The sequence below is a fragment of the Helianthus annuus genome, chromosome 14 (assembly GCF_002127325.2).
Source record: "Helianthus annuus cultivar XRQ/B chromosome 14, HanXRQr2.0-SUNRISE, whole genome shotgun sequence".
In the NCBI taxonomy this organism is placed as follows: domain Eukaryota; kingdom Viridiplantae; phylum Streptophyta; class Magnoliopsida; order Asterales; family Asteraceae; genus Helianthus; species Helianthus annuus.
Genome location: NC_035446.2, coordinates 131306589 through 131312408, shown reverse-complemented (window position 1 = coordinate 131312408; position 5820 = coordinate 131306589).

Genomic DNA, 5820 nt, shown 5'->3' with positions numbered 1-5820 from the left:
TAGTAGGACCTCCTTCAATACCCACTGGTATTGGATGGCGGGGGTCCAAACTCTTTGATCCCCTCATATGTAAGCTACTATTAAAACTTTAACCCGACTACTTAGGACTGTATCCCTGCTGACTCAGACTACTTAGCCGAGGGTAACGTCACCTTCAAAAGAGGGGCCTACCACATTACGCATTAATAACTTAATTAATCATCTTTCAATAATCCAACCCTTTAGGATTGTATCCTTGCTGACTCAAACTACTGGGTTGAGGGTAACGTCACCTTCAAAAGATGGGCCTACTACAATAACTAAGATAATCTCTTAAAAAGTGCAAAAGTGCGGAAATAATCAAAGGTTACACTAAACACGAGTCGGATCCAAGTGATTCATCTTGTCTATCTGTTTTTACTTTTATTTTTATTTTCAACATTTTTAGTTTTTATTTTCTAGTTTAAAACATTTTTCTAAACTTTTGATTTGATTAGACGTTGAGGATAAACCAGTATTAAAAGCTCTTGTGTCCTTGGACGACGTTGGTATCTTGCCAACACTATACTACGCTCACGATGGGTGCACTTGCCCATATGTGTGTTTGGTGTTAGTAAAATATCGTGTTTTATAAATTTAAAACTTGACTAACGTGCAAAAAGGGCTAAGAATATACTTAAAAATATATCACACCACACACGCATCAAGTTTTTGGGCCCGTCGCTGGGGACACAAGGATTTTAAGAAAGCTTAAAATCGACGGCCTAATCAATTTTTCAAAACCTTTTCAAAACGCGCGCACATTTTGCTGCATTTTAGTTAGTTTTGCATTTACAGTAGTTTGAACACGGGGCTGTGCTCACTGAACACGGGGCCGTGCTCACTGAACACGGGGCCGTGCTGCATATTTTTCATAAAAACACCCAGATACAGAGTCTGAACACGGGGTCGTGTCCACTGAACACGCCCCCGTGCTGCACAAAACCAGTAACTTTAATTCAAACGCCCAGATACAGAATCTGAACACGGGCCGTGTCCAGCCTCTGTTTCCGTTTTTTTTTTGTTTTCTGGTCTCGAGACTCTGTTGTGGTCTGCTGAGTGATTCTTATGGATCAATACTCAGTAGGCTACAACTACACCTATGAGGAGTTTGATTATATGGAAGACTATTGCACCAATTGTGGTGACCCGCACTCGGTACAATATTGTGACTTATTTCAACCATCTACTTCATACACCTACTATGAGGAGCCCAGGTACGAACCATCGACTTCATACACATCTTATGAAGACCAAAGGTATGAACCTTCTCCCTCATACTCATATTTTGAAGAACCAAAGGTATGAGCCTTCATACTCATACTTTGAGGAACCAAGATATGAGCCACCACCTTCATATGCTTATTATGAGGAACCATGGCGTGAACAACCCACCTCATATGAGTATTATGAAGAACAAAATTTCGACCCTTATCCATCATATACTTACAATGAAGAACAATGGTGTGAACCATCTACTTCCTATGAGTATTATGAGGAACAAAGGATCGAACATCCGGATTCAAGCTTTGAGAATCCTGATCCTTACTCTATCTCTGAAATAACCGATAGGATAATAGAACACATTAAGACTATCGAACGTTGCATACTAGAATCTCGCGTAAGGGAAGAGGAGCCCCGCGCAAGAGAAGAATTAAATAAAGAAGAGATAGTTGAAAATGTAAAAATGGAAGAACAAATAAGTGAAAAACCAACACATGAGTTAAACAACGAAAAAGGTGAGTCCGTTAACATTAAAATTCAAGAAGAGTCTAACTTTGAAGAAATTAATCTCTTGTCACCTTCTTTCAAAAATCATTGTTTAGTACCCACTCATGCTAAGCTTTTAAAAGAGTTAAACACTAACACTAAAATTGACGAAACGGTAAGTATTAAGTTAACAAATGATCAAACTTCGCTAATAAAAGAAGACCCGTTTGAAATGAACATTACACCGGTTCCATGTTTATTCCAAAACTCCTTTATTAGTAATGTTACAATTGATAAAGATCTTTGTGTTAACATAATGCCCAACTACATTTTCGAAAAATTAAGTATTAGTGATTTTTCTCCACTTCAAATACCCATTTTTCTATCCAATCGGAAAGTAATAAAATCAATCGGTATAGTTGAGGATGTCTTGGTTCAAACAAATCAAATGGTAATCCCAACCGAGTTTGTCATCCTCGATGACGCTCCTCTAGTGTTGGGACGACCTTTTGTAAAAACCCACGAAGCTTTGAAAAACCGGAAGTACACAATCTATCTATTCAATTAGGGGCATTTAAAAAGAGCATCGATCTTCTTGAGCGTTCAATGAAATATCATTTCGGCAATAATGACCCCCTAATTGAAGATGAAGATGAACCACCCGATACAAGTGAAAAGATCGACCACTCTGTTGAAGAAGAGGTCGCCATTGAACAAACTATAAAAGTTCTTGATCAAAATGAGCAACAAAATAAGGAGTCTCCTAAAGACCCACCTCTTGAGTCAAAGAACTTCCAAAAGGTTTGGAATATGCTTTTCTAGACAAAGATGGTAAATCACCTGTAATTATTTCATCAAAATAGGTAGTTTAGAAAAAGAAAAATTAATTAAACTTTTGAAAAAACACAAAAATGCGATTGCATGGAAGCTTGTAGATATTAAAGGAATAAGTCCTTCCATGTGCACGCACAAAATTTTAATGAATGATGACTATAAATCGGTAATACAACCACAACGTCGAGTAAATCCAAATGTACAAGAAGTGGTTAAAAACGAAGTCATCAAATTACTTGACGTCAGACTTATTTACCCTATCTCCGATAGTCCTTGGGTATGTCCCGTCCAAGTAGTTCCAAAGAAAGGAGGTATGACGGTAATAACTAATGAGAAAAATGAATTAATACCAACGAGAACCGTCACAGGATGGAGGGTATGTATAGATTATAGGCGATTAAATGAAGCAACAAGGAAAGATCACTTTCCTTTACCCTTCATTGATCAAATGTTAGAAAGATTATCCGGTCATAAATTTTACTATTTCTTGGATGGTTTTTAAGGTTACTTTCAAATCCCGATAGCACCCGATGACCAAGAAAAGACAACATTTACATGTCCCTATGGAACTTTTGCTTATCGACGCATGCCATTTGGTCTATGCAATGCCCCCGCAACCTTCCAACGTTGCACGGTGGCCATCTTCCATGACATGATAGAAAAGACAATGGAAGTCTTCATGGACGACTTTTCTATCTTTGGAGATTCATACGACCAATGCCTCGATAACCTTGAACGAACGCTATCCCGATGTGAGGAAACTAACCTCGCCCTTAACTGGGAAAAATGCCATTTCATGGTAACGGAGGGAATAGTACTCAGTCACAAAATCTCAAGCGAAGGAATGGAGGTTGATCGAGCCAAAATAGACACTATTTCTTGATTACCACCCCCATCCTCCGTTAGAGCTATCAGAAGTTTCTTAGGGCATGTCGGATTTTATAGGCGATTTATCAAAGACTTTTCTAAAATCTTAAGGCCTCTAACAAAATTACTTGAAAAAGATGCCCCTTTCATCTTTGACAAGGATTGCAATCAAGCATTTCTAACACTAAAGGAAATGCTAGTAAATGCACCTATCATGATAGCGCCTGATTGGAAATTACCTTTTGAAATCATGTGTGATGCAAGTGACTTTGCAGTTGGAGCCGTCTTGGGACAAAGAAAAGATAAGCATTTTCACCCAATTTATTATGCTAGTAAAACACTTAACGATGCACAAGAAAATTACACAACAACAGAAAAAGAATTGCTAGCTGTGGTATTTGCTTTTGATAAATTTCGTTCTTATCTTGTTCTTTCTAAAACAATAGTCTATACAGATCATGCAGCCATTCGATACCTCTTCAAGAAACAAGATGCTAAACCTCATTTGATTCGGTGGATTCTACTCCTCCAAGAATTTGATATTGAAATCAAATACAAAAGAGGAGCAGAAAACACCGCAGCAGATCATCTTTCACGCTTGAAAGACCCAGCTTTGGAGGCAACCAGGGATGAGCAAATCAACTAAAAATTTCCAACGGAGTCCTTGGAAATGGTGGAATACAAAGAAGAGCCATGGTACGACGACTATGCTAATTACTTAGCTAGTGGTATAGTCACTAAAGGATGGCCACATCATCAAAGAAAGAAATTCTTTGCTGATGTAAAGCATTATTTTTGCGAAGATCCTTATCTTTTCAAAATGTGTGCCAACCAACTCATCCGACGATGCGTACATGGTAGTGAAGCAAGAAGAATTCTCCGCCATTGTCATGAAGGTCCATACGGAGGACATCATGGTGCCGCTAGTACCGCACGAAAGGTATTTGATTCAGGGTTTTATTGGCCAACCATTTACAAAGACGCCCAAAGTCTTGTTAAGACATGTGACGCTTGCCAAAGAACAGGTAATATTTCTTCCAAAAAACGAAATGGCACAAAACGGCATTCTTGTTTGTGAAATATTTGATGTGTGGGGACACGACTTTATGGGACCTTTCCCACCGTCAAAAAGAAACAAATATATACTTGTGGCGGTAGATTACTTGTCTAAATGGGCCAAGGCCGAGGCACTTCCAACAAATGATGGAAGAGTCGTGGTAAGATTTCTGAAAAAATTATTCTCTCGTTTTGGAACATCTAAAGCGTTAATAAGTGATAGAGGTACCCATTTTTTTTAACCATCAACTCGAAAATTTTTTAACAAGATATGGGGTCTATCACAGGGTCTCAACAGCATATCACCCTCAAACAAACGGACAAGCCGAAGTGACTAATAGAGGTTTAAAACGAATACTCGAAAAAACCGTAGGGTTAAATAAAAAAGAATTGTCTGATAAATTAGATGATGCTTTATGGGCTTTTCGAACTGCTTATAAAACAACAATAGGTACAACCCCATATAAGCTCGTCTATGGAAAAAGTTGTCATTTGCCAGTAGAAATTGCACACAAAGCTTATTGGGCAATTAAAAATGTAAACTTAGATTTAGAATTTGCCGGTAAAAATCGATTTTGTCAATTAAATGAATTAGACGAATTAAGGAATTATGCATACTCTAACTCCGAAATTTATAAGGAAAGAATGAAAAACTTGCATGACAAACACATTAAACCTAATGAATTTCGAGTCGGAGATCAAGTTCTATTGTTTAATTCACGACTTAGATTGTTTCCTGGTAAATTAAAGTCTAGGTGGTCAGGACCTTTTTCCGTCACCCATATTTTCCCACACGGTGCAGTAGAAATTAAATTTCGGAATGGAATTCCATTCAAAGTCAATGGCCAACGGCTGAAGCTCTATCAAGGATTCATTGAGGATGAGGAGGAAGAAATCTTGCTTCAAACGGTCGAAGAATGAAAGCATCAACATCATACCTGGTAAGTTACGAACAAACGGGTTGACATCTAAATCGGTAAGTCTTCTAACCGAGTTTTTGGGAAACAAGGGCACTCACATGAGCACTTAACTAAAAAAAAAATTAAAGTTGCCCGCCCACGGGGCCGTGTCCGCGCGACTGTCGGGAGAAAACCCCTTTTTCATAACTGTTTCTTCATTCCACACGCCCCGTTTCCCCGAAAACTCTCTGGTTCAGGCGATTTTTCTTCAAGATTTTGACGTCTCCTCTACTTCTAACAACATCAAGGTATGATTCTATCATTATTAGTAGTTAGATTAAGCATTTGCATGTAGTTTAACATCAAGATTTGGGGAAAAATCTAGGGTTCTTCAACTTGAACCGGATCGAACCTCAAATTTTTGCATAAATCTGTT